We start from the raw sequence: 23894 nt of genomic DNA on the forward strand, positions 1-23894 counted from the left end.
CAGCAGAAGTGGGTATGAGAAGAAGTGGTTGTTGGTGTGCTTCCTCCTTTGTGCGTATCCAACTGGACAAGAGAGCAAGCATTGACCCATGGCTGCTAGGAGAAAAGGACCACGGCATCTGTCTATTCAAGAAAGGTTCAAGACTTCTTGGTGGTCTGCGCTCCCAATGCAGGGTGCACATATTCAATCCCTAATCAAGGAACTAAGATCCTACATGCTGCAGAGTACAGCCAAAATAAATAAATGCATTTTTTTTAATTTTTTAAATTTATTTATTTTTTTAATTTTATTTTTAAACCTCAATAAATGCATTTTTTAAAATAAATAAAGGTTTTTTTGTTTGTTTTTTTGGTTTTTTTTAAAGAGAAGGGTTCTGTGAGACATGGTGCAGGAGAAGAAGATAGAAACTCATGGTAGCTCAGCCCCTGCAGGTGATGAGTGAGGTCCTGGTGGGGAAGAGGGTGTTCTTCTCCCCACCTCCACACTGACACCAGAGGCTGGTCTTAACTTGCAGACGGTGAGTGGCCTGTGCTTGGTGGGGCACCTGAGCAGTTTTCGTGGTGAGGCACTACGCATGGCCTCCCAGCAGAAGCCACAGACTCACACTCATCTTCCGCTTTAATCAGCACAATTCCCCAAGGGTCACCACAGCCTCATCTCTGCTGCTCCACACTCGTTCTCTGTCTCAGCCACCACCCCCATCTCACACCCAAAGGAGGCCACAGTCAGAGCCTCCTTGTACACATCCCCATCCAGACATCCTTCAGGCACCTCAAACTGACCGCGTCCCATCCAGGCTGGCTGTCGCATGTCACCTCTTCCTGCCTGCCCCCAGAACACAGCCGGTTCTCCCTCCTCCTATGCCATCCAGCTTAGTTAATGGTGTCAGTATCCACACACTGACTCAAGCAAGAATCCCAGAGACCATCTTTGATTGCTTCCTTTCCCTTACTTTATAAATCCAGCTGGTCAACAAGCCCTGACCATCCTCTCTCTCTAAATGCCACCTAAGTCCATTCCCTGCTCGCAGCCTCCAATGTCTCCAGCCTGATTCAGGCTCTCGACACTTCTCTCCTGGACTCGAGCTGGAACAATGGTAGATTCCCGGGCCGGTGACCCTTAGCAAGTGCTTATAAATGATTTTTGAACAAATGAAAGAGAATGCATAAATAAAGAAAATGACTTAGTGAACAGATGAGTGAGGAAATCAAATAAAAGAATCAATTAATGCTGTGTAGAAACAAACAAAACTTAAAAAGATATAATCTAGTGGAAGAAATGCAACCAAGCAGGTACAAGGTATCAGGTGACATAGTGCTATAGTGGGGGAGGGATGGAAAATACAGAGATTGTCTCCCAGGTGTCAAGGATGAAACCGGGCACTTCGTACATGCTTCACACATGACTCACCCAGAAACCATGTGACATACTGTGCTCCAGATGGGGAAATCGACATTCAAAGAAGTTACTGAAAGATAACCACCCAAGGCCATCCAACACACAGGGGCAGGGCTCAGACTCAAACCTAGGTCCGCAGTCCCTAAATCCCATATTGGTTAATGGGCACAGGCTTAAAGGAAGGGCCAGACTTCAAAAGATAATGATAATAATCAACACCCAGAGAGTCCTTCTGCCAACAGTCACTGTGCTAAGCACTTTACATGTATCCTCATAAAAAATTCTATGAGGTAGATGTGAATATTAGTGCCATTTTAGACTTAAGAAAACATAAGTACCAAGAAGGTAACAAGTAATTTGCCAAAGGTCATACAGCTACTAAGCACTAGAATTGAGATTTGAGACCAGGTGGTCTTGCTGCCATGTCCATGTTGCCCTAATGATAGAGGTGAGATGCCAGAGGGGGGTTCCTGGTGAGAGGAATGGTCTGATTACCCAGGGAAGCAAGAAGTTACAAATCACTTTGGGGAACAGGAAGTGGCTCACTGTGGCTGGGATCAAGAGGTGGTGGAAAGTGGGACTCCAGGGAAAGGTGGGACCAGACAGGCAGCTTCCTATCACCTGGTCCAGGGCGTTGGCCTGTCTCGTCTAATCAAGTTCTTCCCTCCTCCACAAGATAGTGAACAGTTGGAGGAGCACATTCACCGTTTTCTTAACCAAGGTATTTTGTTTTCTTGCATCTGAACGTGGAAAAGGCAAAGGAATAACTGATTCATTCAAGGTTTTACCGTTAACTAGACAGTACAACCTCCCCCATATTCCATGGAGATAAATATCAGTGCCATGATCCCTTGGCATTGATTTTTTTTAATTATTTAAAATAATTTTATTTATTTATTTCTGGCTGTGCTGGGTCTTCAATGCTGCGTGGGCTTTTCTCTAGTTGCAGAGAGTAGGGGCTACTCTGTAGTTGAACTGTGTGGGCTTTTCACTGTGGTGGCTTTTCTTGTTGTGGAGCACGGGCTCCAGGGCACTCAGGCTTCAGTAGCTGCAGTTCCCAGGCTCTAGAGCACAGTCTCAATAGCTGTGGCGCACAGGCTTAGCTGTTCCATGGCATGTGGAATCTTTCTGGATCAGGAATCACACCCATGTTTCCTACATTAGCAGGCAGATTCTTTACTACTGAGCCACCAGGGAAGCTGTGGCACTGATTCTAATACATATTTAGTTTGAAAAGATTACCCTATTTTTAAAAATCCCTCTCTGATTTTTTTTCCTGGTACTATAAGTGTCCAATACATTGTCATCTTTATACCACATTGTGCTGTGCTGTGCTTAGTCACTCAGTTGTGTCCAATTATTTGTGACCCCGTGGACTGTAGCCCACCAGGCTCCTCTGTCCATGGGATTCTCCAGGCAAGAATACCGGAGTGAGTTGCCATAACCTCCTCCAGGGGATCTTCTTGACCCAGGAATCGAACCGGGGTCTCCTGCATTGCAGACGCATTCTTTACCAGCTGAGCTACCAGGGAAGCCCTTACACTTCACTACTATCAGGTTATACACAAATCGGTCAAATACAAATTTCTATTAGGAACACTTTAGTAGAAAAAACTAAAAGGCAGATCCCCCAAACTAACTTTTAATTTGAAAACTCTTTTGCGAAATTAAAAAAAAAAAAGAAGACCAGGTCTGCCAAATAATCCAAACAAGTTCTTGGGTCATTTTTGAGCCTACTGGGGTCATAATCCATCAATCACAGGAAAAGGTCATCTTGGAATCTGCAAGTGCTATTATAGTTCCTTCTTTTCTGAAAATCTCAGGGGGAAAAATGATCACAGCATCAAAGCCTCCCAGCTTGAAAGAGACCAAGATGGTCCTTCCCCATGGTCAGGAGGACAGACTAAGTAAGAGAGACCAAAAAAATGCTCTCTGACCTCTGAAAGTAAATATTCTAAAGCAAAAGAACTATTTTGCATTTTTTAGTTCAAATTAAATTTAAAGTGGTATAATTCAGGAAGTTTGAAAAACAGAGAAGTAAGATTACCATCCATACTTAGGATGACCATATGGCCTGGGTTAGTCAAATCAGTACTGGCTTATATGGGTCACTCTAATTATTAATAGCATGCACACACATACACACACATTTTAAGAGTGCTCAAAAGCATTGTGGTTTAAATGGTAAGTTATTTCTGGTCACCCTAGCATAATCCACTGTTCAAAAGAATCATCACAGTTTTGGTATATTTCTTTGCTGACTTTTTCTTACGTGCATTTTTTTTTATCATCAAAATCAAGCGTTTTCACAAACCTACATCTTTTCTTCAATTTTCATTACAACAAAAATAGCATTCTATGTTCCTAGATCGGAGAAGGCAATGGCACCCCACTCCAGTACTCTTGCCTGGAAAATCCCATGGACGGAGGAGCCTTGTAGGCTGCAGTCCATGGGGTTGCTGAGGGTCAGACACGACTGAGCAACTTCACTTTCACTTTTCACTTTCATGCACTGGAGAAGGAAATGGCAACCCACTCCAGTGTTCTTGCCTGGAGAATCCCAGGGATGGGGGAGCCTGGTGGGCTGCCGTCTATGGGGTCACACAGAGTTGGACACGACTGAAGCAACTTAGCAGGAGCAGCAGCATGTTCCTAGATAGTAAGTCACAGCATTCCACTGAGTAAATGTTACCTTTCTTCTACTGTTGAACATTTAGGTGGCTGCAAGATAGCTTTAAAGGAAATGAATTTGTGGAGTACTTAGAGGACCAATGTATAAATCTCAAGAGAAATTTCAGCCTAAGTGAGGAAGAGTCAAAAAAAATAGTAATTAGGAGGAATTTCACTAACTCCATTTTTATGACCAGTGGAGTCCCCTGTTTCCCTCTAGACCAAGCAATTTGTTCATTCTTCCCTGATTAAGGGCTGCCAGATTCAATTCCAGCATGGCTGTGTGACTTTTCCATTTGTGCCCATACAACCCATGCTCCACACATGCAGAACGAACCTCTCAATACAAAATTTAGATCAAATGCCTCTTCTGCCTCAAGTCCACCCACACTGGCCACTGCAGTGAGAATAAACTCCAAATCTCTGACCATGACTTACAAGCCCCACCCCCACTGACTTACAGACACCGTGGTCTGATCCCAGCCTACATTCCTACTTTACCTGCTTCTACTCTCTCCTTTACTCTCTGCCCTTCTCTCCATCTCTTATATGTACCAACTTCATTCCATCCCAGGGCTTCTATACCTACTAGTCGCTCTTTCTAGAACATTTTTCTCTAGATCTTTTCTGATTGTGTCCTCAGCTCAATTGTCACCAGAGTCATCTTTGCTGCAACACCTTAACTAAAAGTTTCCTCCCAAAGTCATTCTCTTTCCATGACTTTATTTTCTTTACACTACTTTCTTACACTACTTTACACTATTTTCGTACACTACTCTACACTACTTTCTTTACACTACTGTATTTTCCTTACGGCACTCAACACAACCTGAATCTATGTTATTTGTTTATAGGTGTATCTGTCCCTGTGATGTGGGCTCCAAGAGGGCAGAGACTCTGGCTAGTTCACTGCTACACCCCAGAGCCAGCCCATAATAGCAGATGGATAGAATATAACTAGAAAGAATGAATGACAGTAGACAGAGAGTCACCATGAGAACAGGTACCTATTTAATTTGCAAAGTACTAAAATTCTGAAAGAGACAGGAATACCAGACCACCTGACTGGCCTCTTGAGAAACCTATATGTAGGTCAGGAAGCAACAGTTAGAACTGGACATGGAACAACAGACTGGTTCCAAATAGGAAAAGGAGTATGTCAAGGCTGTATATTGTCACCCTGCTTATTTAACTTATATGCAGAGTACATCATGAGAAATGCTGGGCTGGAGGAAGCACAAGCTGGAATCAAGATTGCCGGGAGAAATATCAATAACCTCAGATATGCAGATGACACCACCCTTATGGCAGAAAGTGAAGAAGAGCTAAAGAGCCTCTTGATGAAAGTGAAAGAGGAGAGTGAAAAAGTTGGCTTAAAGCTCAACATTCAGAAAACGAAGATCATGGCATCTGGTCCCGTCACTTCATGGCAAATAGATGGGGAAACAGTGGAAACAGTGTCAGACTTTATTTTTTGGGCTCCAAAATCACTGCAGATGGTGATTGCAGCCATGAAATTAAAAGACGCTTATTCCTTGGAAGGAGTTATGACCAACCTAGATAGCATATTCAAAAGCAAAGACATTACTTTGGCAACAAAGGTCCATCTACTCAAGGCTATGGTTTTTCCAGTGGTCATGTATGGATGTGAGAGTTGGACTGTAAAGAAAGCTGAGCGCCGAAGAATTGATGCTTTTGAACTGTGGTGCTGGAGAAGACTCTTGAGAGTCCCTTGGACTGCAAGGAGATCCAACCAGTCCATTCTGAAGGAGACCAGTGCTGGGTGTTCATTGGAAGGACTGATGCTGAGGCTGAGACTCCAATACTTTGGCCACCTCATGCGAAGAGTTCACTCATTGGAAAAGACCCTAATACTGGGAGGGATTGGGGGCAGGAGGACAAGGGGACGACAGAGGATGAGATGGCTGGATGGCATCACCGACTTGATGGACATGAGTTTGAGTGAACTCTGGGAGTTGGTGATGGACAGAGAGGCCTGGAGTGCTGCGATTCATGGGGTTGCAAAGAGTCGGACACGACTGAGCAACTGAACTGAACTGATTAACCCCTTTGTGTTATTCTGCAAAATGATCAACCAGTACTATAATGCAGAAATAATGAAATTAATGAAATAAAATGTTCATCCAAGAACACATCAACACAAATATACAATATTACCTGGATTAAAGGAATTAAATTTTTGCTTTGTAGTACTTTCCACCAAAATATAAAAAAAGAAAATCTCTAGCAGTCTGAAATAAATAACAGGGGTCTCTAAATGGCATTTAGGTCCATGACCAAGTTGTTAATGATCCACAGTAAAATGGGAAAAAGAAAACAATGCATTGAATTTCTAGAAAGCTAAAATCTTTCTATGTAAAGTACTCTGCTTTATTTTTAGATTATGTCTTTTCTACTTTGGGGGTAAGAAAATAAGCCTCTCTTTTGTAAGAAAACAGTAACTGTATCTTATATGTTTTGAGGAGGTTTTTGTGCCCTTTATGTAAAAAGCAAAATGTTGGCGATCCTGTGCTAGGCCTTAACTTTCTTCTATCATTTTAGAAACCCAAGAACTCCACAGAACTGGGTATCATTCATCTCTGCATTCCCTGTACTCCTTCTCAACTGTGGCCCTTGGAGGTTTTACTAAGCCCACAGTTGTACTGGCTCTAATTCTGCAGCGCCGGGGGCCCCTGGCTCTACGGTGAAAGGGCAGGATCAATCAATCAATCATTCAATCAGTGAGTGACATCTATCATGGTAGGGAGAAGGGTGGACAGGAGATGGGAGATGGAGTTGAGGGAGACTGGCATGCGCAATGCATCCAGAAAAATAACCCCTCCCTAATAGTCAAACCAGGCTTCCCTGGTGGCCCAGTGGTAAAGAACCCACCTGCAATGCAGGAGAAAGGGGTTCAATCCCTGGGTCAGGAAAGAAATGGCAACCCATTCTAGTATTCTTACCTGGGAAATCCCAGGGACAGAGGAGCCTGGCGGGCAACAGTAAAAAGAGTTGCAAAGCGTCAGATACAACTGAGCGACTAAACAACAAACAAACAATATAAAAACTACCTGGAAAATTATAAGTGAAAAATTTAAGTGACTTGTCTAGCCCCTTAACAGAAGTCTTTGTTGAACCCAGAGAAGTGAGGACAATGAAGTCACAAGGATGCCCACTGGTCAGCCGGCCTTCTTCGCTGCTTCCTTCTCAACTGCATGAGGAGTGACCAAAACTGTGGGAAGCTGTCAGTGCGGCCGCCATGAATTCATAGGCTGGGGTGAATTCATGACCAAGGTAGTCTGGCCAGGAAAGAGCTTGGGGCAAGGCGTCACAGAACTGACCAAATTAAACTAAGCCAGTGGGAATCAAAGAAGGCTAATCTTGTGATCTTGTCAGCAATTTTTAGAAGTCCAAAGGTTAACAAAACACTAAGAAGGAAAACAAATGCAGGTGGCTGGTGAGTGGGAAAGAAAACCATGACTGGCCTCGTTCTCAGGGCAGACTGGGCATCCTGGAGTAAGGCAGAAGTCAAGATTTGAAAACTGTTAGCAGCATAAAGTTTGGGAAAGGGTGAAACAGCGGGGAGAAGCATCATGCTCATTAACTAGCTCTGTCCAAGCTCGGGGGCTCCGGGTGCCGCTGCTTTGCCCGCCTTGGTGGAAACCAAAACGGGATTCTATCCGAGTCAGGCCAGAGCTCACACTCCACCTGGACCAGAACACAGGATTACTGGCTCCAAAGCCTGGAGCTCACACACCCTTCGACCTGGCATCCCTACATCTGGGAAGGGATCCTCAAGAAGGACCAGCACCCAGGCGCAAAGCCACACATCTGAGTCTGCTCACGATGGCCATGTTTATTGGTAAAAAAGGTGAGACCACCCGAATGCCCATTCCTAAGGGAGCGATTAAACAAAGTGAACCCCATTCACGAAAATCTTGTCGTTCAAAACACAGGGTAACCTGGAAGTACTGAGGGGAGGGGGCGTGTCCATGACACACTAAGGGAAAACGACAAAGGGGAAACTGCAGAACAGCAGGCAGGGTGATTCCACTGTTTAAATATGGACATAAATGTGTATACACACACTGATATGCACGGGGATGCATAGAAAAGGATTCCAGGAGGATACACGCCACAGTGTATTCATGTATATATACACATGCATGTGGGGCAGGGGAGAAGGACCCGTTTTTCTTATTTTTTACTTTATACACTCCTGGACTGTTAACAACTTTTTTTTTTAATATATTGCCTTTGTGATTTGAAACTAGATCAAATAAACCTGTAAGGACATAAAGCATATATAAAATAAACAAGAGCCCCCCACCGCAGTCATCGTTATTCCTCTTGCTCAATCAGGAAAAACCAGTCACTAGGACGGAAAGCAAAGCTGGGGAAGGGGCGGCTCGGGCTTGCCCCCTTCTCCACCAGCTGCTGGATATTTCTCCCTCCCTTAGCTGACACATCAGGTCGTATTTTTATTTAGTTCTGATCAAGAACAACGCATACTTTTTGAAGCAGGATTTGCACTAGCAGAGAACAAAATAAGAAATGCAGACCAAATCGGTTCAGAAGTGAGCTCTGCCCAGTCTGCGGCAGTATCAGGCGCTGACAGCCAGCAGCTTTTTGGCCGAATGTCTCCTTGATACGCCTTTCTGACTCCACCCACAGAGTCTACACCCATCGCTGAATTTTTTTTGGAGGGGGGGCCACATCATGCAGTTTGCGGGATCTTAGTTCCTTGACCAGAAATTGAATCCAGGCCCTTGGTAGTGTAAACTCAGTGTCCTAATCACTGGACTCCTGGGGAATTCCCTATATTTTTTATTTATAATGCATCCTCCCTTTGCTTCCAAATGAATGTGAAGTAGTTCTCCAATAGATTTAAGGCAGCAAACAATAATTGATCTAATTATTGTAAAGTTATTAACAAAGGAACTGAGGTAAGAATGAGGGGAAAACGAAAATGTTATTTGAAGTATAAAGTCCTACCACTCATAAGCATATTTAATTTTTGGTTGCTATACACTAATGCTCCTTAAAGCCTATACTGCAAAAGCAAAGTTTGCAACTATCAGGAAAATAACCTAAAAAGACATTACTACAATATCCACTTCTGATTCACTGAATAAAACTAAATTCAGCAAGCTTCCTCAATGCTCTTCAGAGGCCATTAACATTTTTCATAAGTCTTCCTCATAACTATATAATGTATAATAAATCTTCTGACACACACCTACCTTGCTGACACAGTAGTTAGATCATCTCCAAAAATTTAGCTTGAAAGGCAGCAACAAAGTGTTTAGAGCTCAGGTTTGAAGCCACTCATATCTGGGTTCAAATCCCAACTATGCCACTGATGGCTGTGTGACCTTGGACAAGTTACCTAACCTCTTTGAGCCTACATGTTCTTATAGAAGAGGGGGAAAGCATTCTTAATAGTGCCTATTTTATAAGGGTACTGTGAGAACTATTTAAGTAATTTAAGCACTGAGAAAATGTGCAATAAAAATTAAATTTGATCACTGGCTAAATTCTTGGTACCTTTTTTTTTTCCCAAAATATTTGTAAAAACAATGGAAAGTTCAAAAAATTGCATTACTTGAGTCAAAAGCTAGATTGGATACATGTACATACATGTGGGTCTCCAAAGATCAGAGAAAAAGTAAGACTTGCCTCTCTGGACAGACCCTTGCACATTTAGCTATAAGAAATACCCGTAAATAACTACAAACACCATGGCAAAAATTACTGGACAAATAGAATACAGTATCAGAACAGAAAACATACATTAGCCTAGTTATTCATGGTTGACTGCCATGAGCAATGAAAGAGATGTGATCTAATAATTCATGTACCTTAAAATCCTAGTATATTCAACGGCTTCCAAAGTAGCCCCATCCTGAATGTGACTTCACACCAATGACTCTATAAGAAGCCTTTCCCATATCTTCAAAGCTGAGGACACTTGGCCTATTTGAAAACCATCATTAAATCTCCCTTAGCTTCCATTTTCCAAGTTAACTATTCTGGAGGTATTTAGTAGCTCCTGCTAACCAGAACAAGGAAAGATTTAAATGTCTTTTCAAAGTTTCCAGGAAAATGAACAGAAAGCACAGAGAGAAATAAAACAGCTATCATTATGAGTGTCAACTGCATGCTGGCAGCATGCTGAGTATATTCTGTGCACTGTCTCATTTAATGCTCAACCATCCAATTCACAGATGAAGATACTAAGCCTTAGAAAGAGGAAGTAACTTGCTCAAAGTAACCACCACAAGGTCACCCACTTGCTCAGGGACAATGCTGGAATTCAAACCCATCTGTCACTAGATGACTGCTACTCCCTTTTCAGATCTCTGTTCCCGTCTTACTAACTCTGGGGAGCTTCCCCTAACTCCCTCCGGCAGAGTCAAATCCCCCTCGTTATATTTCCCCTGCACCAAGCTCTTCCTCTATGGTTCTGATCTCAGCAAGATTCTTACCCTTATTCATTTAGGCATTGAGTTAATGTCTATCTCCCCACCAAACTGTAGGCTCAGGGACAACACAGCTCGCAGCGTTCTTTATTTAGGATCTCTGGCCTAAAGGGAGATCTCTGCCTTAAGGGACCAGGCACTTAATGGGTTCTCTACATACATTTATACTGACTGAACAAATAAATTGGAGAAAACAGTGCTCAGATATCACTCAGCCACTCGGGCACCGCACTAAGGAAGCACAGGCAGCCCAGTGTTCATTGACGTACGGGCATCATAACACTTGAGACAGAGGTCTTCTTCGGAACTGAAGAGGATCTCAGGTACAAAGCCTCGCAGAGGTGAGATGGACACGGCAGCATCCTCGCAGCTGAAGGAGGGCAGTGTGAGGTACGGACTCTTCATCAACCCGCTTAATACATTATTAACAATAAACTGCTTTTCTGATTCTTCTGGTTGATTTTTTTTACTACATACAGCTTCTGTTTTATTTTTCCTGCTAGTTTAATTAGCTTGCCAATCCCCTCCTTGAATATCTTTTTTCTTAAAATACTTTAAGCAGAATCACATGTCATTCACAAGTTAGGTTCTTAACACTCAATTGTGAAACTGAAAACAACTGAAATAAAGGAAACTATATATACACACATACACACACAAAGTTACCAAATCTCTGTACTTCTCCACAAGCCACTGTCAGAAGGAAAAGCCCAAGTGTTTCAGATTATTGTATTTTTAAGCAAGTCGTACAGCACCATCCCAGATTACACTCACTCCCAATGTAAAAATACTAAACCAGTAGAAACATTAAGTTCTTTATGAGAAAGGAAAATATCCACAGGCAAGCTATTTTAGTCTAAAAAGATTTTAAAAAGAAAAAAGAAAATTATATTTGTTACTTGTCAAACAGTGAGGTTCTCAGGGTTTCAGGATTTTGATTATCACTTAACGATAGGCTTGATTTCACAATGTTTTTATTTTTTTGCCATGAGTGAACAACAAACTTTAAGAGGTGAGAAAAAGTGGAGAAAAGCAGGAGATGGAGTTTTGCTACATGAATGTTCAGGAAAAAAAGGAAAATTACGAACTTAGCCACATTGGTTTGGCAGAGCCTAAATTCACATAAGGCCTAAACTATCTGCCCCTTTTCAGTAAGCATGTAATTCCTCTCCACATTTTTTTCAGAGATTTAGAGATGTAGCAGGTCCCACCAGACAGGCCAAGCAATCTTGAAAAGTCCAGTTAAGCAACCTCCCAACCAAGAAAAGAGCCTCAGGTGAGTGACACTATAGCCTTGGGGAGGAAAGAATTCATTTATAGGATCTAACAAGATCACGTATCTCTTAGATGAATGGGGCTTCCCTGGGAGCTCAGCTGGTAAAGAAGCCACCTGCCAGTGCAGGAGACCCCAGGTTGAATCCTGGGTCGGGAAGGTCCCCTGGAGAAGGGATAGGCTACCCACCGCAGTATTCTTAGGCTCCCCTGGTAGCTCACCTGGTAAAGAATCCGCCTGCAATGTGGGAGACCTGGGTTCGATCCCTGGGTTGGGAAGATTCCCTGGAGAAGGAAATGGCTATCCATTCCAGTATTCTGACCTGAAGAATTCCATGGACTGTATAGTCTATGGGGGTCTCAAAGAGTCGGACACAACTGAGCAGCTGAACAACAGCAACATCTCCACTTACTCCTCCTGGTGACTCTAATAAGAAGTCAACAGTGCCCAAAGTCTCTGCTATTTGCTGCGAAGCTGAGCCCCTCTGCCTGGGAAGCAGTCCCACATCCAGGGAGCACACCTGGGCATCAGGCTCACCTGTCAGCCCTGGCGGAGGAAGAGAACCCTCATAGGCCGTCTTCTAGTTGTCAAGTATTAGGCAACCCATTCCAGGCACTTCACACATAGTACACACATGACTCAGGCAGAAACCATGTGCATCTTGTGCTCCCGATGGGGAAACAGCTGAGGGAAAGGAAAAGACAGGGCTCTCAGCTGCCCATTCACCACCACCCAGGACCAAGGAGACCACAGCCCGGGCTGCTGCTTCACAGAGAGCCCTCGGTCCTGGTCAACCAAAGACTGCCATTTCAAATCACAACTCAGCCCTGTCACTGACATTACCTGTGAGTGTACCTGTGAGTCAAAATCACATATGCTTTTATTTCCGGTTTGCTATCTGTCTCCACAAGATAGCCTGTGACTCTTCTGCTCAAGAAGCCATTCTACATACTGCGAGGCCACAGCCCCCAAATGGCCAAGGCCGGAAGGGAGTTGGCTTCTGAAAGACAACAGGGCAGGACCATCAGCCCCTGGGGACCTGCCAAAGCCACACAGTTGGGGTTTCTGCTTCTCTCTCTGCAGGGACCCAGGAGAGCCAGTCTAGACACCAGAGTGTTCTCTCTCCAGACACTGAGTCCTGGGATCTAGTACCAGGTACCAGGGCTTCCCCAGTGGCTCAGTGGTAAAGAATCTGTCTGCAGTGCACAAGATGTGAATTCAATCCCTGGTTCAGGAAGATGCCCTGGAGAAGGGAATGGCTACCCACTCCAGTATTCTTTCCTGGGAAATCCCACGGACAGAGGAGCCTGGGAGGCTCCAGTCCATGGGGTTGCAAGAGTTGACCATGACTGAGCACCTAACCACCACCACCAGCCCAGGTACTAGGTAATGCCCCCTGATCCAGATATACCTCCAGGGTGGCCCAGTGGTCAGAATCAGGGGATGAGGTGTGATCATCAAGGTTAGAAGTCAGGCTGCTCAGGGTAAGGAGACAGAGACGACGAGGGAGAGGGGGAAGAAGATTCTGAAGTCAGGGCTCAGAAACGAAGCCTGCCTCCCCTCTTAAAGAAACTTGACCAGCGCCCTAACTGCACCCACTGTCACCCTACCTACTGAAACCCTGAGGCACTAGGTGGCCGCCTCAGCCCAGCTTCCAAGGCCACTGTCTTCCGGCTTCACACTCCTCAACACCTCATTTTCTGCTCCCTCCTCACCAGTGCGCCCACCACTGAGGTGAGAGCCCCCTCCTCGTCTCCCCAGCAAGAGGCCTGCTGTCCCCAGTTGCTCCCCCACCTCTCTCTGCCTGGCCCCGCCTTACTCTCCCCTCATCAGGACAAAACATCACCTACAAACAGTCCCACAGCCCTTGGAAAGGCCAGGAACTACTCCAAGCACTTTATACACATCCACTCCTTTCCTCAGCACGAGAGCCCCTTCAGGAGGCACTGTTAGTATCCCCACTTTACAGATTAGAAAACTGAGGCACACAGCGATGACGTGACTGTCTCAAGGCCCCACAGGCAGCAGCCAAGTCCCTGCTCCCAAGGAGGGAGCTGCAGTGTCTCTTACAACACAGCTCCAACTGCCACCTCCTCCCCAGGTCTCCCCTGGCCTCCGTGGACACCTCATGCAGAGCCCCTGGCAAATCTCCAGACCACCTACATGGGCTGGAGTGAGGACTGGCTAGGTTCTTGTCTTCTCTCCCCTCTTAGACTAAAAAGCCCTGACTAAGGCCTTGGGGTATTTCTACATCATCTTTGTATTAGTTTACTGTTGCTACTGAAACAAACTGCCATCGACTTAGTGGCTTAAAACCACACAAATTTATGACCTTAGTTTTGTAGGTCAGAAGTCCAACACAGATCTCTTCAGGTTAAAATCAAGGGCTCAGGCTGTGTTCCTCCTGGAAGCTCTAGGGGAGGATCTGTTTCCTGCCCTTCTCCCGGTTCCCAAGGCTTGGCTCACGGCACCTTCCTCCATCTTCAAAGCCCACAACATATCATCTCTCTGACCCTTCTTCTGCAGTCACATCTCCCTCTGAACACCACTGGGAAAGGTTCTCTGCTTTTAAGGATGCACGTGACTGTATCAGGCTCACTTGGATGACCCAGGATAATCTCCTCATTGATCAAGGCCCTTAACTTAACTATACCTGCAAAGTCCCTTTTGGCATGCAAGGAAAAATGTTCACCAGTTCCAAGGGTTAGAATGTAGACCAATGTGGAGGCTGTTATTCTACCTACCACACTCTTTGTACACAAACCTCGAACACAATGGCCCGCACTGAACTTCAGGAGCTTCACCAATCCCCAAAGGCTAGATTATATGGCCCTTCCATGGCCTCCCATTGAGGTGGACATTAGTTCTGTACCTCCCAAATCCACCAAGAACTCTTTGAAGGAGGACCCCCAAACGGAGATAGTGATAATACATGGTGGACACATAAAGATGTCTGATAATCTGGGGATCAAACGCACTACTAAGGACTTTACTGCATTTAGCTCATCAATCCCTACCTCAACCACTATTTTCTATCTTTTGCTCTGTATTTTACTTTTATCATTTTTCAAAGCTTAACACTTGTTTCAAAATGTAAATAATGCCAAAAGGTCAAGAATAAACATTCTCCTTCTCTCTTTTCTGCCTCTTAGTCATTTTTTGGTATCCTTCCAGGGACATTTTATGCTTCTGCAAGCAGGATATATTCCTATTTATTTCCTACCCCCTACTCCCTTTTCTGTAAATGCTAACATCACTTACAGTCCTTCCCATGCCTCACTCTTCACAACACAGACTGCTCCACAGCTGTCCACAGAGCATCCTGGTTCTCTTTTTGGGTACTTATTCCACTGTGCAGCCAGAGCACAATTTAGTTCACCACCCCCCACACTGACAGATACTCTTTTGCTGTTAGAAACGGTGCTCAGCAAGTTTGTGTGAATTTGTCTGAAGGATAAATTTCTCTAAGTGGACTGAATCAAGCAAGGCGATGTGAATGATTAACTCTGACAGGTTCTGGCAGATGCCCTCTGCAGGGGACTAATACACATTCACGAAGTGTGTATGTATGAGTTCTGTTTTCCCACATCCTCCCTAACATGGATGGTTATCAAAATTTTTTACTTTTGCCAACCCCAGGTAGGTGAAGTGTAACATGTTTCAATGCACTTCAATTGGTATTTTTAAAATTATGTGTGAGGTCAAGCATTCTTCATGTGTTTAGGAGTCATTAAATTACTTTATATGGACTTTTTGTTCATATCCTTTGACATTTTCCTACACCGTTCTGTTCTTTTCCTTATTAATTTGTAATTATTTATGTATTAGGGAAATTAACCCGTAACGCATAACATGAAACATATATATTTTTCCATTTTGTAATCTGTCTTTAGTTTTGCTTACAGGGGTTTTGCTATGCTGTTTTTAAGTAATGAATTGTATCAATTTTTTCCTTACGGCTTCTAAGTTTTGCAGCACACTTAGAAAGCCTATTCCTACTGAAAAGTTATAAAAATATTCTCTTTTGGATTATTCTAGAGATCAGTCACCTATGAGCAGTGAAAAGTTCTTTTCTATGGTCATGGATTTACATCCTGGCTATAATGCATTTCTGGCCATACCATATGCAAACAAATTTTAACTTTATAAAGTAACTTTTATTTTCTGATACTCTGCTGTTTATAAAGCACTGTCCCATGACAGTCAGTGAGACAGGCAGTGCGAGACTTATCTGTCTTATTTTATAGAGGATAGCTTCCCAAGCCAACACCCAGAGAGGTTCATCTCCCACCCACATCCACACAGTACGGTCTAGACTCACACTGAGGACTCTGGAAGCTCTTCTCTCCTCTCCCCTCCACTGCCTCTCTTCACAAAAGGACATTTATACTCATTAAAATCTTAAAGGACATCGCCAAAGGCATTTCTAAATAACTTCAAAAGAAAGTGAATGACTTTGCTATTGAAAAGACAGCATTGGACTTCCCCAGCAGCACAGTGGATAAGAATCTGTCTGCCAACTCAGGGGATACAGGTTCGACATGCCAAGGAGCAACTAAGCTCGTGGGCCACAACTATGGAGCCCGTGCTCTAGAGCCCGTGAGCTGCAGCTACCGATCCCAGGTGCTGCAAGTATTGAAGCCCACACACCTAAAGCCTGTGCACTGCGACAAAGAGGAGCCCCAGCTCGCCACAACTAGAGAAAGCCCACACAAAACAAAGAGGACCCCGCACAGCCAAAAAATAAAATAAATTTTTTAAAAAGGCCTTGAATGCCATGCCAAGGATTAAAAAAAAAAAACAAAACCCACACAGTATTATTTAAATAGGCCACACAGTGATCCAATTCAACAGTGACTCATCTTCAAATGCCTGTGCCAGTGTTCTCAACAACAGGCAGGATTCCGTGTTCCTACAGTGTGCCTATATAACCCTGCAACATTTAATGAAAATTAAGAGATGCAAATGTCCCCAGATCCCAAGGCTTCCGAGTGGATCATCAAGAGCAGCGCTTCTCATTTTGTGGTGAGTTATATTTAAGCTATGGAGGGCTCTTTTCAAATGACACATATCCCAGCCTTCTCATCACCCACCTCCCCAACGGTGTCCCCCCAGGAGCATATCACTTGCCCCCTCAAGTGTACAGATGGTGGAAAACCAGTGACCAGAGCCCAGAGTCTGTATCTGCACAATTCCTGTATACCACACGGCCTTGGTTCTCCCACCAACCCGGACTCTTCTGCCATAGTGTCCAGTTGCCCTAATCAGGTCAGTTCTGAAATTCCCCACTCAGGTCCTTTGTGCCTTTTGCTTCCTCTGACATCCCCAGCACCCCCTTCCCTCCCCAACCCACCAAGAGGGCTCCTTCCCACACTGCAGGTATTGGTTTAAATGCCACCTCCTCAGGAGCCTTTCCTGACCACCCACTAAAGCAAATTCCCCCCAGTAACACTCCATCCTTTTATTTTCTCCTTCGAATGTCTCAGTCTGTATGATCTTTATCTATTAATTTACTTCCTTGTTTATTGTCTGTCCTCTCAAAAATCCCACGAGGGCAGGGACCTTGTTCATGTCATTCACACTTTATAACCCTAGAATGGAGCAATGTTCCTGGTATATAATAAGTGCCCATTAAAAAATGGGTCAGTTACACTTGATTGAATTAGTCCTAGCTAATTCTCTCCATTTCTGCATCACCATCAAGTTTTTAAGTAGCCCCAACCACATGGGCTGGGAGGATGGACACTGGACAACTTGCCCGGCCCCTCCTGTTGGCCATCTCTGCTCATGGTTACTCAATCATTTTGCGAAAAGAGAAAGCAATTTAGCCAGCAACAGTCCAGGGTGGCATGTCTTGAAGACCACACGCCTTCCTCTATTGTTTTCTCTTTTTTCCTTCTGGTCTAATTCCACTGGACTGTGGAGGATGAGACTGGAAAATGATGTTAAAGTCACACCATTCATCATCAAAAACAGCAACCCAACTAAAAATAACAGACTGTTAATGATGGGGCCAGACACTGTGTGAAGAGTGCAACATGAATCATCTCATCTAACCCTCAAGAGAGCCCCTCAGGCAAGTCTCACTACCTCAGTTTTACAAATGAGGAAAAAGTGTGCAAGGTCATAGAGCTAATAAGTGATGGAACCAGGACCCAAACCCAGCTAGCCAGACCCAGGCAAGCCCTCATCCTCCCCACACAGTATCCCCTACATCTAACACAGCATCTAAGTCACATGCTTAGAAATAAATGCTAAAAAGAGAGCAATGAGAGGAGAATACTAACCAATAAACAGAATTATTTAAGTTTCAAATGCTTCAGGGATGTGGAGATTGGAGGCAGAGTTCTGTCTGTACATGAACTGGGAAAGTTCACAGCCATACTTCCAGAAATGATTTTTTCATTCTCAGAAAGGAGGTAATATTGAGACAAATGTAGTGTCTTCCTCTGAAAGACCTCCTTCAGGGTCATTAGCTATAAAGGAGGACCCCTAAGAATAACTAGAGGGCAACAACAATCCAATTCAATGAGCAATTACTGACAGCCCATTATGTGAGAGTTCTAGGTTTGGACCTGACAAGGGCTGTTTTTAATGGTTAAGGCACATGCCCTGAGTTCCAAGATGTAAAGATCTCCAGATACAGACATGAAACAGCCTACTTGTAATGCAAACTTCACTGTATGTGCCAGAAGAAATAGCACTGGTAACAGGGTTACAGAAAGGAGGAGAGTGCAAACGGAGAAGCTTCATGAAGGAAAGTAGGACCTGATGAGGCCTTGATGCTTGCATCAGGCAGGGAAAACAGGACCAGCCTGGGCTGATTAAGAAGTAGCATCACTGGGGAATTCCCTGGTGGTCCAGTAGTTAGGACTCCATGCTTCCATTGCAGGGAGCACAGGTTCAATCCCTGATCGGGGAACTACAATCCTGCCAACTGGGATGTGTGGCCAAAAAAAAATAGAAGCAACAGCATCACTTTCAGTAGACCTAAGTGTTCAGCCCCCCAGCAGTGGAGGGCCTGTGTTGACAGAATGTCATGAGGAGGTAAGCTGGGAAGAGCTCTAATGGGCATCCTAGGATGGGGGAGTCCTGAATGATGAGAGGAGGAATGCTGACTTCTCCCAGAAGACAGGGATGTAGTACTCAGAAGCCTACCATGATGGTGATGATTCATCTGGGGATGGGGTGGAGGATGGATTGATAGGCTGTGAGCTTCATCAGACAGCTGCTGGAATACATCAACCAACAGAAGAGATCATGGACTCAAGGTGGGCGGGAGATGGCCAAGCACATTTGAAAATAACAAGCAGCAGAACCCTGAGGATTTGGTGGGGAGGGGTGAAATCATTTTGTGTGATACAATGGTGTCTTGGTGTTTTGTGTGATACATTTTGTGTCTACAATGGTGGACACATCATATATTTGTCAAAACCTGGAGTGTACAACACTAGGAATTAAGTGAACCTCAATGGAAAGTACAGACTTTGGGTGACAATGTGTCAATACAGGTTCATTGACTATAATGACATACATACCACTCTGATGCCAAGGCTGATAACAGGAGAGGGGAGGCAGGTTATATATAGGATCTCTCTGTACTTTTCATCAGTTTTGCTGTGAACCTAAAACTGCTCTTAAAAATCAAATCTATTAGAACTTCCCTGGCAGTTCCATAGTTAGGACTCCATGCTTCCACTGTAGGGGGTCCAAGTTCAATTCCCAGCTGGGGAAATAACACTCCACGAGCTGCACAGCCCCGCCCGCCCCCCCCTGCAGAAAACATCAGGTTTATTAAAAAAGATGTATGGGGACTTCCCTGGTGGCCCAGTGGCTAAGACTCTGAGCTCTCAAAGCAGGGGGCCCAGATTCGATCCATAGTCAGGGAACTAGATTCCATACGCCGAACTAAAGATTCTGCATGCTGCAATGAAGACACGGCACAGTGAAATAAATTTTTTTTAAAAAAGACGTATATATAAAAAAAAAAGACGTATATAACAAGAATAACTTGGAGACAGCATGATGGAAGAAGGGCGTCAAGAGTGACTCACCAGCAGCGGACTGGAAGAAGACTGGGGTCACAGGCAGAATGCGGAAGCTGGAAAGGAGGTCTGTTTTTAGAGGTGAGAGAGAACAAAGATGAGTTCAGCTGGGAACAAGCCGGGATGATGGTGGACATCCACACAGAACAGCCTTCAGGCACCTGAAGAACAGTTTGGGGCTCAGATAAGAAAAGGGCAGAGGCATGCAAACTGGAAACAAAAGAAAGCACTACATGTTCCTCTTTTAAAGTGATAAATTGTCTTTCAAAAAGGAAAATCATTGCAACACACCGGAAATAGCCTTCCCACTCTGTCGAAAGAACTCTTGCTGGGGAGGCAAGTTTATTTACAAAGGAAGACAGCAGCACCAGGGGTTGCGATATACTAGTCACTTTCAACTCTGCCCAAAGTGACATCAGTCCAAATAGGAAGAACTGGCAAGTTATCTGAGGGACAGCAAGAGGGAGATTTCACTTTTAAGCAAACAGTTTCCCCTAACAAGGTTTTCCAGGTGGCACCAGTGGTAAAGAACCCACCTGCCAATGCAGGTAGACCTAAGAGACCTGGGTTTGATCCCTGGGTTGGGAAGACACCTTGGAGAAGGAAATGGCAACCCACTCCAGTATTCTTGCCTGGGAAATCCCATGGACAGAGGAGCCTGGTGGGCTGCAGTCCATATCGTCACACAAAGTATCGGACATGACTGAAGCAGCTTAGCACGCATGACCGCCTAACAAGAGTAGGAAGGACAACGTGAACGCCAAACAGCCTGACTCCCAATCCTTATTCTGCCCCTTGCCCGGGGAGATTGTTTCACATCTCTGTGCCTCAGTTTCATCATCTGCAAAATGGGGATAATGGCCTGTTTCATGGATCAGCTGTAAAGATCACATGAGTACATGTGGAGCTCAGCTACTGTCACTGATCGTTACTTTCCAGAGTTTTCCAAGACTCTTGAGGGAAAAAATGCTGAGGTCTCTTCCTGATTATCACAGAGCAACTGTGCCTTTTTAAAAATATCCCCTTCAAGTATCTGATTTGTCAGATGGGACAGGAATATTTACAGAAGCAGAACATTTTAAGTCTATATGCTCTGAAACAGCCCACACAAGAAGTGCACACCTTGGCCTTTCCCTGTGGCGCAAACTTACCCACAGTTTCTTGGCATTGGCCTTGACCCAAGAAGAATGAGATAACACATAAAGTTATTATGTGTTAATAACTGTTAATAGTGGGTAAAATGCCAAACACAATATTCCTTACACTAGCTGCCCGAAGCACTGACTGCAATCCAAAGCATCTGACTCATATCTGTCCACAGATCCAGTCTGGCAAAGGTCTCACCTCAAACAGAGGTCACATTTTTTTCAAGGTTTCCCAACCATCAGGGAAAAGTGCTAGTTACAAAAAGCCAGCATCAGGTCTGCACTCCCCCATAAAAGGTGAAGCTGATCTCCCAGCGTAGGAATTTTCAGGTGTACCTGGGCAGAAGCAGTCCCAATTCTCAGGGTCTGATCACCCAGAGAGAGCTGACAAAAAGGCTCCACATCCCCTGCTTTGAGACACTAGAATCTAGAATCTAGGGCTGTGGGAACACCTGCCTCCTCCTCAGCGGTCCCAAATGCCACTCTCCAGTAAACAGGGCTGATGTGTCAGTGAGGCAGGGGAGGATAACGATCAGTAATAGAAACCTCCTCCCTGTGTGTTGTATTCATGATTTCTAAGGAGTGGCGGTTCCCTACATATAACGCCCCTTGTTCTGTTCTGCACTTTGAACTGTTAGGGTTTGTAAGTCTGAGATGAACTGGAGAGCATCCATAGTCATAAAGATAAAGAGAAAAGACCCTGCAGCTCATGGGTAAGGGAGGAGGATGAGGGGCAGGGCTGAGAGACCAAGAGAAGGACCCGGGAGATGATGGAAGATCAGGAGGCCCACAAGGTGACTGCTCAACTCATCTAGTAAACTTTCTGAACCAGCAGAGCACGTGGTGGGGTAGATTTCTCAATCAGTGAAAGATTTCCCCATCGGTATGGAGAAATGGGCTTGGACTTCTCTGGTGGTCCAGTGGATAAGACTCTGAGCTCCCAATGCAGGAGCCCCAGGTTCGATCCCTGGTCAGGGGACTAGAGCCCACATGCCACAACTAAGAGTTCCCAATGAACAACTAATGATTCCCATGTGTCACGATTAGAAGATCCAACGTGCTACAATGAAAACCCAGTGCAAACAAATTTTTTTTTTAATCTCACATATGTGTATATATATTTTAATATCTATAATTTTGGTTTTGACAGTCAATCTTTATTCTAAGTGGCATTTACTTTTGTGAATGGTGTGAGGCTTGGATCTCATTTTTTCCTAACTGGATCTCATTTTTTCCTAACTGGACCGATAACAGTCCCAATAAACTTCACTACCGTAAATTTAATCACATGATGAATTTCTATCTTGACAAGGGAACTAGGTCTGGACTTGCTATTTCTGGTCTGAAGTAACGTATTTTGATGTCCAGTTGAACAATACATTTCAAAATATATTGCCTATTAGTATAATGCATTGATATTTTCCCAGGAAAACTTCTATCAATTTGTAAAAATTAAGTGACTTTAAAGTGCTGGCCTAAACTAACAGCAGGTTCATGAACTATTAGTCTTATTTAGTCACTGGAGCATCAAGCTTTGGCCTGACTTCCCAGTGATTCACACCCTACAAGGAAATCTCAGACTTCGTGGAATTTCACTTGAATTTACAAATCCCTTAGCAATAACTTTCCAACGCTACAATTCGACCAACAGGCCTGAACAGCATCCTTGTGCCTTAACCAATACATGTTCTGACTCCTTCCTTGCTTTCTCTCAAAACAAGTTTTATCCTCCTGGCTCTTATCACACAGTGTTGTAGATTCCCATCTTAAATCACTGCAGAGTGGTTCAGCTAACAAGATGACATGCCAAAAGATGATGTATTTTAATAGTGCTTCCAAGAAACTTTGTTGGCCTCTCCCACACTGGGGAAGAGGGTGGGAAAGCTGGGAGTCTTTGGCTTTTTGTAATTCATTCACCTGGCACCACTCGTTCCAAAGGGAAATACTGGGGTGTGATGGAAAGAATATGAGACTGGAAGTTAGGAAACCTGAGTTTTACAGTCCCGTTTCTATTTCTAAGTAGCTGCATAGCTCAGATTAAGCTATTTGTAAAATTAGATTATAGGAACAGAATAGTCATTACCAAATTTTCTTTCTACCATGAATGACCCTTTAAGAATCTAAAGGAAGGACCTCCCTGGTGGCCCAGTGGTTAAGACTCTGCACTTCCACTGTAGGGGGCACAGGTTAGATCCCTGGTCAGGGAACTAGGATCCCGAATCCCATGCAGACAAAAAGAGAATAAATAAATGAAAAAGTATTTTCAAAAAAGAGAATCTAAAGTAAGCTGTGGATTCTCACCTCTAGAATAATATACTCTTGTATAAGAGTATGAAATCATATGTTTTCAGGGAGTTCACAGACTCCCTAAAGCCTATCTCTGTATTCCCAGGGTCAAGATCATTGAGACCTACCACAAACTTCTAAAAAATAACACAGAAGACAACAGAAATGTATGTAGAATCACAAAACCTTAAGCAAAGTTGAATCATTTCCAGAACTAAAAGCATCTTCTTCTCCTCAGAGACTGAGAGGGGGAAGCGGTTTCTTAGGGTAAAATAAATGGAAATGCCAATTAAGGGCTGCCCTTGATTGAGGTCTGGCTAAGCCCTTTACCTACATTCACAGAGGAGTGCCTGAGGGAGAGTACCCATTCCAGAGCCAGGCTGCCTCGTTCAAATCTTGGCTCCATCATTTATTAACTGACTTAGGCTTTGTGCCTGTTTCTTCTTCTGTTATTGAAAAGGGGAGAAGGAAAGGGGAAAAAAAAAAAAAAACTAGGGCAGAAAAAAAACAATACATATCTCAAGGACTGTTAATATACATATGGTACTTGAAATCAAGCCTGCCAGACACTAAGCCCTAAATAACAATTCCACGT

General features: G+C 44.1%; 1 protein-coding gene across 6 annotated transcripts in view; it reads right to left on the reverse strand.

Moving 5' to 3' along the window:
• SNX10 (sorting nexin 10) overlaps window positions 1–23894 on the reverse strand; it is a 67206-nt gene that overhangs the window by 40804 nt on the left and 2508 nt on the right. For 2 of the 6 annotated variants that reach the window (XM_025291270.3, XM_044946720.2), the window contains exon 2: window positions 19878–20029. The exons of the other annotated variants lie outside the window; for them this stretch is intronic. The gene's annotated coding sequence lies outside the window, so the exon portion shown is untranslated. The remainder of the gene's footprint in view (window positions 1–19877; window positions 20030–23894) is intronic. 6 annotated transcript variants of the gene reach the window in all.

The sequence above is a fragment of the Bubalus bubalis genome, chromosome 8 (assembly GCF_019923935.1).
Source record: "Bubalus bubalis isolate 160015118507 breed Murrah chromosome 8, NDDB_SH_1, whole genome shotgun sequence".
NCBI classification, from domain to species: Eukaryota; Metazoa; Chordata; class Mammalia; order Artiodactyla; family Bovidae; genus Bubalus; species Bubalus bubalis.